The sequence below is a fragment of the Pristiophorus japonicus genome, chromosome 16 (genome assembly GCF_044704955.1).
Source record: "Pristiophorus japonicus isolate sPriJap1 chromosome 16, sPriJap1.hap1, whole genome shotgun sequence".
In the NCBI taxonomy this organism is placed as follows: domain Eukaryota; kingdom Metazoa; phylum Chordata; class Chondrichthyes; family Pristiophoridae; genus Pristiophorus; species Pristiophorus japonicus.
Genome location: NC_091992.1, coordinates 115,157,910 through 115,170,386, shown reverse-complemented (window position 1 = coordinate 115,170,386; position 12,477 = coordinate 115,157,910). Strand labels below are relative to the sequence as shown.

The following is a 12,477-nucleotide window of genomic DNA, read 5'->3' as shown; positions in this document are numbered from 1 at the left end:
TGATTGCGAGGCAATGTCACACAGGTGGCCTACTGGATAAGTGGCCGATGTTGACCACAAAAGTGGTATTAACGTCAGTGGCTCCACACTATACAGGCAATTATTCAGCTTTTTTTTCAATGTGGGAAATACGGAGAGCAAAGCAGCAAATATAAAGGGCAGCAAAGAGGAAGGACCCCGAGAAAAGTCACACAGGAAATGAGGCAATGTTTGATTCAGCAGCTCTTCCTCTGTACTCAACCTTTCCACTTCATCGTCCAGGACTAGAAATTGCATGGCGCCCCGTTTGGGGCGCTAACTTTTCTGGGCACTGCGTAAGTATAGCCGACGCGAACTTCCGATTTAGCGCTCCAGGAAGGAAGTGGACCACTAAATCAAGCGCTACCACTTCCCATGGAGCGCCAAACGTGGGCAAGAGTGGTGGTAGCGGCAGAGCGCGGCACAATGTCCCATGCAGCGCTGCTGGGTCCACAGGCTCTTTCCCTCCCTCAAAGGGAAGGGCCAATGCTGAGGTCATTTGAAGATCAGGCTTCGACTGGTTGACGACGGCACCTGCGATCCGCGAAGATCAGCCCCAAGCACTCTGATCAATCACAGCAGGGGAAAAAATCAAAACGCAGCACAGGGAGGTGAAATTAAAATTTTGGCCTACTAGGCCACTCATGCCCTCGTACCGCTCCCCAAGCAGTCGGCCGAGCTCACAGCGCCTCTGTTGTTGATACCGGACAATGCTGCAGGAGGCGGATGCAAATTTAGGATCTGGGGCGGCAACGAGGCACTGCGCACCAGATGACGTCACGTTCTCTGGGACGCAGGAGATCGAAGCGGTAAGGTTTACCGCCAGCGCTAACCCGTCAGGGAAGTTCGCGGGCATCGGTACTTTCGCCATGCCTGGTCGCAAAGCTGTTAGCACCCCGTTATCGCCACTCCCCCCCCCCCCTCCCCCCGGAGGCGCTAGCTGGAGGCGCAAAGGAGGCCAATTTCTCCCCCTAATGTCCCATATAATTTGAGCTCTGATTCTCTATAGCAGCATTTATTTTCATTTTCCATTTAAGAGTGAAGGCCATCCAAACTATATCGAAACATAGAAAATAGGTGCAGGAGGAGGCCATTCGGCTCTTCGAGGCTGCACCACCATTCAATATGATCATGGCTGATCATTCCCTCAGTACCCCTTTCCTGCTTTCTCTCCATAACCCTTGATCCCTTTAGCCGTAAGGGCCATATCTAACTCCCTCTTGAATATATCCAATGAACAGGCATCAACAACTCTCTGCGGTAGGGAATTCCACAGGTTAACAACTCTGAGTGAAGAAGTTTCTCCTCATCTCAGTCCTAAATGGTCTACCCTTATCCTAAGACTGTGTTCCCTCGTTCTGGACCTCCCCAACATCGGGAACATTCTTCCTGCATCTAACCTGTCCAGTCGCGTCAGAATCTTAAGTTCTATGAGATACCCTCTCATCTTTCTAAACTCCAGTGAATAAAGGCCCAGTTGATCCAGTTTCTCCTCATGTGACAGTCCAGCCATCCCTGGAATCAGTCTGGTGAACCTTCGCTGCACTCCCTCAATAGCAAGAACGCCTTCCTCAGTTTAGGAGATCAAAACTGAACACTATTCCAGCTGAGGCCTCACCAAGGCCCTGTACAACTGCAGTAAGACCTCCCTGCTCCTATACTCCAATCCCCTAGCTATGAAGGCCAACATACCATTTGCCTTCTTCACCGCCTGCTGTACCTGCATGCCAACTTTCAATGACTGATGAACTATGACACCCAGGTCTCGTTGCACCTCCCCCTTTCCTAATCTGCCGCCATTCAGATAATATTCTGCCGTTGTGTTTTGCCCCCAAAGTGGATAACCTCACACTTATCCACATTATATTGCATCTGCCATGCATTTGCCCACTCACCTAACCTGTCCAAGTCACCCTGCAGCCTTTTAGCGTCCTCCTCACAGCTCACACCACCACCCAGTTTATATAAATTTAATAATTTATGTAAACTTATTCTAAAATAATATATCTGTCTTGCATACATAAACTGTTAACGTAGCTAACCTTTCACGGGTTCTGATATACCATAATCACCAATATATTTAGGATGCTGAATGAGTGATAGGGATTACAATTTTATAAATGTAAGTACCAACTGACTGAAAGTTGTAAGTGACTTACGATCAAATCCTTCAATGGAAATAAAAGACATATAATACACATTCAGTTTTTATTTAGTCTGCAACACTCTTGTTGTATTTTCATTTTATAAATTAATTTCCAGCGTGGAAATATCTCTACAGTTCTGGGATGATGCTTTCCTTTATTGAAGGAAGACGATATTGTTCATATAATTCAGTCCATGATGCTTCTAAGAGTTGTGCAAGTCGTTCCTTTTTTAGATTATGTAAAATACCTTGTGATAATACATCTTTGTTACTGTGGTGTTTTCAGGCACTCTAGTAATGACTCCACGAGGTAAGGTATTGCACTTGAACTGTTGTGACCTTAGTCCATTTGTTGCAGCTTCTGAATGAGGTTACATTAAAGTGGGCTCCCTTTTATACCTGGTTACCTGCGGTGTACAGGTGAGCTCTAGGTCTCCCTCTGTTGCACCCTCTGGTGGTACGGGCATATTGTATACAGTGTAGAGATACATTCATTGGTCTTATGTAACTGTACATTGAATGTACAGGGTATATACATACACAACAGTTACATCTATGAAAAGCAAGCATTATAGTAATTGTATTTTTGTAATATTGTATTCTCTTTACTGGCTTTCAATGGTGAAACTACTGAAAAGCCAATGGAAAAAATGTAATTACAGCTTTGCATCATAGCTGCTGGAATCTTTGAGCTCCGCTCTACGTTATTAGGATTTGACGAAACAGCATAGTGCTGAAAGTTACTAATAAACCTCTATTCTGCTCATACAGAGAACATTTGTCTAATCTCGAGAAAGTATTCTCCTCAGCAGATGTTCCAAGTGTTGAAACTGTTATTCTGATAAATAAATGTCACTGGGATGTCCTGCTGTGTTAATAAAACCACTGGGCCTTTTAAAATCTATTTTAAATGAATGGAAGTGGAGATCATCGACAGCATTGTGCCTGCGGTGCGTGTATGAGCTTGGTGTGTGAAAGGCAGAAAATTCAGGGAAGAGTTCTTACACCAAAAGTGTGTCAAGAATGCGCTGCCTGGTATTTATGGACTGGGCACCAGTAGATGATCAAGGCCCAAGCTGCTGGTGTGTGCGAACCTCATTAAGGATTTGAAAATCATGCAAATGAAGGCAGAGCTAGCGTTTCCCTCAAAAACCATGTAATCACTGAGCGCAATTATAAGCGGGTTCTCACAGGTAGACATATAAACTCCCATGGCATTATGTGAAGAAGAGCAAGGGAGTTCCCAAATCGGCTGCTGCATTTCCCTACATTATAATAGTGACTACACTTTAAAAGTACTTCATTGGCTGTGAAACACTTGGGATGTCCTGAGGTTGCGAAAATCGCTACATAGATGCATGGAGTCAAGTTCCCCACAGTTTTCTGACCGTTAAAGAGAAGCCAAATTCATTAAAGTCGGTCAAAATAAGTTTAAAAACAACAATGCAAACTTGCATTTATGTCGCGTCTTCAACATAGATAAATGTCCCAAGGTGCTTGGAAGAGAAATTTGGCATTAGAGTTATAAGTGAAATAAGGTTTAAAATGCCGACTTTCACATCGGCTCAGCAAAAGAGGCAAAAAGGCTCTAGCTGACACCTCACATTCCATTGCAAAGGACCCAGATGTACCAAAACATTAGATAACATTAAGGTACGTCCAGTCCGACAAGATAAGACTCTGTGAAAAGACTCTAAACAGACTTTTAGGCGCTACGTACGATCAGCAAATTCTAACCCAATGAGGTCATCCCAGTTAAGGTCTAAAAGTTGCCTTGAGATCTTGGTCTGTCAATCCAAAATATTACTAATAAGGTAACCCAATTAGAGATCGAGGGAGGTCGTACCGGAGGGGGCGAAGGGATCTATGAAATGTATAATTGATGTACAATTTTGCTATTCAGAGAACATCACCACTCAGGTGGCTGTGATGTGAGGTGTTCCCGGATGTTTGTAATTAAAGATCGTTGTACCTTGCCATCCGTCTCTGTCTGCTAACTTCGAGAACTGCGATGCGGGTTGGGACGAGCGTTGACCCTCTATCAGGGGGCCCGCTCGTGGGAGGAGAAGCCTTCCCATTTTCCCCCTATATTTGGCGCTGCGAGCAGGGTACAAGAACTTCCCGAACGGAACAATGATCCAGCTGTTGGGGTGAGTATGTTTAATTTACCACATTCAAGTTAGAGCTGTGGCATTGTTCAGATGTCCTTCCCTCCCAGTTTACAAAGAACCGTCTGTAGCAGGTCCCGGAGGGATGGAGATGGAGGACAGGGATGATCTCTGGGTGGGAGGGGGTTAAAAGGCATACTCTGAGATGCGCGTAGCGTGTCGGTAGCGCGGCAGTGCGAGGGTATGACGCAAGGGAAGAGATCGGGCCGAGGCCTATTGACCCATAGCAGTACGAGTGTACGGCGCAGGGACGAGACATATTGACCCAGAAGCGTGGCAGTACATAGAAACATAGAAAATAGGTGCAGGAGTAGGCCATTCGGCCCTTCTAGCCTGCACCGCCATTCAATGAGTTCATGGCTGAACATTCAACTTCAGTACCCCATTCCTGCTTTCTCGCCATACCCCTTGATCCCCCTAGTAGTAAGGACCTCATCTAACTCCTTTTTGAATATATTTAGTGAATTGGCCTCAACAACTTTCTGTGGTAGAGAATTCCACAGGTTCACCACTCTCTGGGTGAAGAAGTTCCTCCGCATCTCGGTCCTAAATGGCTTACCCCTTATCCTTAGACTGTGACCTCTGGTTCTGGACTTACCCAACATTGGGAACATTCTTCCTGCATCTAACCTGTCTAACCCCGTCAGAATTTTAAATGTTTCTATGAGGTCCCCTCTCATTCTTCTGAACTCCAGTGAATACAAGCCCAGTTGATCCAGTCTTTCTTGATAGGTCAGTCCCGCCATCCCGGGAATCAGTCTGGTGAACCTTCGCTGCACTCCCTCAATAGCAAGAATGTCCTTCCTCAGGTTAGGAGACCAAAACTACGAGTGTACAGTGCCAAGGGGAGATATATAGACGACGTCCTGCATCCCAAACACGAATTAAACAGAATGCCCAAGGCCCCTACACCTTCCCCAAAGTAAGATGGGTAACCCGGCTAGTAAAAAGGCGAATCAAACCAATGAGGGAACGGAAAAAGGGAATAAAACCAATGAGGGAACAGGCCAGCAAAAAAAGGAGGAAGAATGAAACTGGGGACCAAAAGGGTCTCTACTAAATAAGGTCTATGTCCCGAAGTGTGACACGGTAATAACCCGGAGAAGCCGGTATTGATCGTGCGTAGCGCAAACAAGAAGGAATACAACCTACAAGGTGGGGTGGGACCCCAGGATCCTAGGAAAACTGTCCACTGGGATAAAATGCAAGCTGAGAAAAATGGAAAATTAATAAAAGAAAAGAAAAATGCTGGAAAAACACATTGAATTTACAAAGGACAGCGTGTTTTTATCAAAAGGCAAAAATGCGACCTTGAAAGCTGCAGCTGTTAGAAAGAGAAACAAAGATCTTTAGGAAAATGGACTGGAGGAAGATCATCAAAATACAAAACCTAATTTGAAGAAAGGAGACTTAAATTGGCTGTGAAAATGATATTGGTTTTAATATAAAAACTTACGAGTTAAACCCGACACAGAAGTTTTGTGCCGAGAAAGAGAAAAAAAGATGTTTAACTATGGAATAGAGGAAGGTCATCAAGAAAAATTAAGTTCAGATTCAAAAGGGAAAAAAAATCTAAGTTATGCAAACCCAGCAAAGGAAGAAAAAAACTTGGAATTAGAGAATTCTTAAAAAAAGATGGAACCGGCATGGAGAGAAATAAAACACAAGATTTGCCCAGTGAACGGGACCATAAAAACGAAATGCTGGAATGTATATAGCTTGTGTGAAAATTGGATTTCAGTAAACAAAATAGCTATTAAAAATGTGTGGTCTCGTTTTAAATCAATGAAAAAATCTACGGCAAGTATTTAAATAGGAAGTTTAGAGAAATTGGAGTTTAATCTAAAATGCTGTCTTTCCGATGAAGTTTTATTATGACAACTTTACTAATGACTTCTACTGTTTTAACAGATTCCTAAGCAAGTTTTGAAAGCACAAAGACTTGGGAAAAATTTCGGCTGATTACGCAAAGTCACATAATGACGTCAGGCCGTCTTACAAACCTGTAAAGGAGTTAACCCTTTCCATTGACAACTGTTTTATACTGGACATTATTAATTTGGATTTCTTAATAAAAGAAAGAAGACTCACCTGACAGACAGATGAAATGTGGGATTTTCAGAATAAAAATAAAACGAAGAAAGCCTGTGTAATAATACTCGCCTGCTATAAGGGACAGATAGATACTCAAGCAAAACAAATTCAAGAGTTAGAAGCTAAGATAAATAAGCTAGAAGAGATAAAGACATGACCAGACGGATAGTGCAGTGCACAGCCATAGCACCATCAACTGTGGTAATGGAGCCAATGTACCCCATTGTGGGTAAGTGTAGACGGAACCCCACGAACAGGATGGGCAGTGGTGGACAACAATGGACAAGTCAGGAAAAGGGGACCCTTAGAGGGAAACCTATCGGCTCAGGTAGTGGAATTGGTAGCCCTCACCGAAGTATTAAAACTAGCAGCAGGGAAAAGGGTCAACATATACACCGATAGCCGTTACGCCTTCGGGGTGGTACCTGATTATATGATTGCTTGGAAGAGGCAGGGGTACGTGACATCGGGAGGGGGACCCATTACACGAAGAGATAGTTAAGGAATTGGTACAAGCATCCCTCCTCCTTCAGGAATGTGCAGTGATAAAAATTAAAGCGCATCTAAAGATCACGGGCAGGCACCAGCAGGGAAATGCCTGGGCAGATGAAGCTGCCAAACGGCAGCCGAATTAGATATGACTAGTAATGACCCGATTGGCTCATGTATTATCCAAACGGAGGAAGTAAACATACTCAAGATACAGAGAGAATCCCACCAGAAACAGAAGGATGGGAACAGAATGGAGCTAAAAGGGGGGCGAATGGAGTTTGGGGGAAAAGTGACAATGTAGTGGCCCCGGAATGTATCCACAGAACCTGTTGAGTCTCTACCATGGATACACCCATACCGGTAGGACCGGCATGATGAACTCCCTGTCACGATGTTGGTGGTGGAAAGGAATGGGTAGAGACATAGAAAACCATTGTAGGAAATGTATAACATGCGCTAAACACAACCCGGGGAAAAAGATAAAGGTCCGGCTGGGACACCAAACTCGCCCAAAGGGACCCTGGGAAGCCTTACAAATAGACTTTACTGGGCCACTGCCTAGCCAAAGGGGAAAAATGTACTGTCTGATAATAATAGACCAATTTACAAAATGGGTAGAAGCCTTCGCCACTAGAAACTGCACCGCTGATACAGTAGCTAAGATCCTGGCCGGGGAAATAATACCCAGGTGAGGAATGCCACGACAGTTGGACTCAGACCAGGGTACAAACTTTACAGAAAAAAATCATGAAGTAAGCTTGCGTCCTGTTAGGGATTAAACAAAAATTCCACATCCCATACCACCCTGAGTCTTCCGGATTGGTAAAGCGAATGAATAGGACCTTAAAAACAGCACTGGCTAAGGCAATCGAAGAGACCGGACAGGGGTGGGTTGAGTTACAACCACGAATCCTAATGAAATTAAGAGCTACCTATCCCTAACCGGACTACCAGACTGACCTCCTTTGAACTAATAACAGAAAGAGCCATGAGGCTGCCAGAAGTGCTGGCTACTGGAAGTGATGACGTAGGGCCCTACAAGGACAGGATACGGAGGTTCGTGATGGAACTTTGTAAACGATCACATAAATTACAAGCACAAGCCAGAGACCAACGAATTGTTAGGGATCTAGAAAGGGACACGAAGGAACAAAGGGTTCAGGTACCTCAACTAGGGAGCCGGGTCATGGTAAAGATAAATCCTGAAAGACCCGGATTCTCACCAAAATGGGCCGGACCCCACCAGGTGATTATGGTTAATGACACATGCGCTTGCATAGACATAGGAGGTGTTGGCAAATGGAATTACTGGACCCAGTTGAAACGATTTGGATCCTAACCAACCGGTGGCCACCGGAAAACGTTGTGTTTTACAGGATCCTATCCCTCCTTGGAGCCGGAACATCCACTGATGAAGAAAGTAACGGACCTCAAGGCCTATACTATAAGACGTCAGAAAACGTTAGCTGCGATCCCAATTCAAAAACCCTAATGGTGGTAGTTGGCACAGCGGTAGATTTAAATTGTAGCATTGGACTAACGGGCATAACACAACTTAACAGAGATTCCAACCGATAGTGGGGGTGGAACAATAACAAGAACATAACATTAGCAGTAAATGAGACCGCCGTATGCTTCATGTTAGAACAGGGAAGTTGCACTCATAGGGAGGGGACACAGATACGGTGTACATCTGTCTTCGCTCAATTCTCGGGAAGGCCATGACAAGGGAATACCAGGTGGAAGATATGTTGGCCTCCCCGTGCGTGGGTACGGACCAGTGGTGTTGGGACATCCTTGTCCGAGAAAGACCCCCTACCGCTGCCCCGACAACCACCCTGGGGACAACCACGCAAGCCCCCCCCATATGCCTGTCCATAAGGACTGGAGCCAAAGGGAGGCTAGTAATAAAGGAATCTAAGGAAAGGATATATTTTGGGGTGCGTCAGCGACTACTTACGGTAGTCTTAAACCTAACGGATATCATCCTTCCTAGCTTCTGTGGGAATGAAACGATAAGTCTATACCAGAACCCGACACAACGAATCCTCGAAGGCCCAGAATCCACTACCCTGAGATTTAAAGGGAACAGAACAAAGTCGAACGAAAAGAGGAATACTGGAAACACTAGGCACGGGTTATACGGCAGGGGTTGCGATGGTGAATTCTATAGATCTGTATGCAATAGACGACCGGGTTAACACCTTAACGCAAATCTTAAGGGGTTTATTGGGGAGGGAAATAGATAGCCAAGCCCTCCAAGTTGGGAGATGGCGCGGAAGGGGAACTGTTACAAGTGGCCCATACATTACAGGAACATGCCAAGACCATAAATTTGATCCACGCAATGGGGAACGACCTAAGTAAATGATTACAAGCTGAGATAGTTTGCTCCGGGTATGGGGCCTGGATACTGAGTGAGGTACAACATAACCTAGAGCAACTTCAGAATGGGTACATACCAGATTGGATCCCGAACAGTATACTTAACAAATGGACTCTAGTCAGAAAATTGAATAACACATGCGAGGTACGAAAGAATAGTCAGGCATGGGTACCAAAATTCAGATGCATCACTGGACATGTGAATATGATCGGATTTGTGTTATCCATACCACAGTACGATGTAACAAAGGAAGACCCCTTATACCAAACCGACAATATCGGTGAAGTAAGAAACCGAACACGGTTGCGTTACCATCAACCCTCCAGACAGGTGATTAAAATTAACAATAATACCAAAGGCATTGACATAACCGACTGCTATAAAAATAACCAAGTGGTTTCATCTCGAGATATGCTAAGAATGACGGATAATGATTGCAGATTCCACCAAACAAACAGATGCAAACAGATGCACTCCTCTCGAACGCGATTCCGAAACAATCGCTGCTCCACAAGGGAATGGAGATTGGCACGTGAGCACTGGAGCAGCCAACCCAACGATTAAGACCAGGGAAGGACTAACCCCCTGTGTCATCACCAACCCTAACTTCCGTTTCAGGCCCTGGGAAAAATAGACGTAAATGGATACCACATACATCCTGAGACAACGGAAATTATCCACAGAACGGTCACGGATACCCTCCGAGAAGGGTACAAGGAGGCGGTATGGGAACCGCAAGGAAAACAGATACCTGAATTAAGTGAGGAACAATTACAATTGGTGCAAGGAATCCAAAGCCAAAGACGACAGTATATCCGGCTGATGGAAGAAATAGACAACCTACAAAGAGACACTAACGCGATGCTGGCCGACCAGCCTTGGTACTCAAAACTGTGGAACATTGGACTTAATATTCAGATCCACCCATAGATAAGGATTATATCACATGTACTTGTAGTAATACAGGGCCTGGTCCTGTTGGTACTGGTAGGGTTAACCTATGCACAAATTAAACAGGCCAAACGACACGTTAGGGCACGCACTATGATTAAGACAATAAGGGACGAAAACTTAAACAGTCCTGCAGGAAGGATTTACCTTATATAGCCCTGCGGGAGAAGTCACAGGAGATCTTGAAGTTGGGAGATGGCCGCCCAGGCGAATGGACATATCTGGGACTTGCCCACAGGGAAGTAGTTTCCGGGGAATATGGCCTACTTGGCGTATAGCCAAGGGCCAAAGGGGGGAATTGTAAGAGAAATTTGGCATTAGGAGTATAAGCGAAATAAGGTTTAAAGTACCGGCTTTTACATCGGCTCAGCGAAAGAGGCAAAAAGGCTCTAGCTGACCTCTCACATTCCATTGCAAAGGACCCAGAGGCCTCTGATTCAACATTGATGTACAATTGATGTACCAAAACATTAGATAACATTAAGGTACATCCAGTCTGACAAGATAAGACTCTGTGAAAAGACTCGAAACAGACTTCTAGGCGCTACGTACGATCAGCAAATTCTAACCCAATGAGGTCATCCCAGTTAAGGTCTAAAAGTTGCCTTGAGATCTTGGTCTATCAATCCAAAATATTACTAATAAGGTAACCCAATTAGAGATTGAGGGAGGTCGTACCGGGGTGGGGGCGAAGGGATCTATGAAATGTATAAATGATGTACAATTTTGCTATTCAGAGAGCATCTCCACTCACAGGCGGCTGTGATGAGAGGTGTTCCCGGACGTTCGGAATTAAAGATCGTTATACCTTGCCATCCGTCTCTGTCTGCTAACTTTGAGAATTGCTACGCGGGTTGGGGCGAGCGTTGACCCTCTATATCAGGGGGCCCTCTCATGGGAGGAGAAGCCTTCCCATTTTCCCCCGACAGGGCTTGACAGAGATCGAAGGAAAACTGGAAACTGAACCAAAGAAGGAGAAATTAGGAAAGGAGACCAAAAGCTGGATCAAAGTGGTGGGTTTTAAGAATGGTCCTGAATCGAGAGAGACAATGGGGTTGAGGCACAGAATTCACAGCCACATGATGATTGGCAGCAGTAAGAAAAATCTGACAATATTAAGAGCCTGGCTTCCAGTAGGGCTTAGAAGGCTGGACAGAAGGCTGCAACCATAGGTGGATGCCGGGTCTGTGGGGGGGAGGAGGGTCCAATCCCCAGCACCCAGGGGGGTTCTGATACGCGGGGGTGGGGTGGGGGGGTGGCGGGTCCAATCCCAGACTCCGGGGGGTGTCCAATTCTTTAGGAGGGGGCGGGTGGTGGTGTTTGCATGAGGCAGGCTGATGGTGGGTGAACTTGTTGGGGTGGGGGGAGGGGGCAGGAATAATCACTCCTGCTCCTTCCGACCCACAAGGATTGCTCCCCAAAGTTGTCCTCGTCTAGCTGCAGTTACCTGGCATCCTCGGCCAACACCAGTAAAACCTGCACAGCAGGTTAAATCAGAGGCTTCAGGGCCTCATTATCATATTTAAAATGTCAACCAGCCTCCTGGCAGCGGGTTGGCTGGCCACCCCCTCCATCCTCTCCATGATCCCATCGCACCTGAGTAAAAGCCAAAAGTGTGTGATTGGTGGTTGGGATTTCGATTTTTAATACTTTAACTTCCCCCTGCCGCCTCGTCTTAAAGTTCCCCCCACCCTTCCAAGGGAAATAGAATAGACTAGAGGTTAGAGGAAGGAACGAGTTACTTTCATGTGACAGATTTCAGAAAGAAAAGAGGAATTTTGAAACACAAAATGCTACATGTCAGATCACAGACTGGGCTTTTTATTTACTGGGGATCCTCTGGTCTGGATGGCTCAATACCCATCAACTGGTGATCTACCCACTGGTGAAAGTAAAAAAATATCAATTCAAATTACTTTTTCTCAACCAGCGAGTCAATTGTCAGGTGACATTTTTTTCTCTATCAATAATTCACAGACTGCAGTTATGATTCATGCAGCCACTAACTGTCGTGATATTCGTTCCCAAATCTAACTGTTGGTAATTTGTCCTCCACACTCTTGAACCATGTAATCCCATCACTAGAACTTGTGTATATATTACGTTAACAAGAGCTGATTAAAGTAACATTAAGCACCCACTAGCACAATAGACACTAATAAGACTGTTGATGGTCTGACCTCTGTTGTGCATAAACCATTTAATTGGCTACTTGACACGTG

General features: G+C 45.2%; 1 long non-coding RNA gene across 1 annotated transcript; it reads left to right on the top strand.

Moving 5' to 3' along the window:
• Positions 1 to 292: 292 nt before the first annotated feature.
• On the top strand, positions 293 to 11,038 carry LOC139227154 (uncharacterized). Its single transcript, XR_011587397.1, has 3 exons — positions 293 to 314; positions 4,068 to 4,314; positions 8,295 to 11,038. It is a non-coding gene; the product is annotated as an uncharacterized lncRNA (long non-coding RNA).
• Positions 11,039 to 12,477: the final 1,439 nt, after the last annotated feature.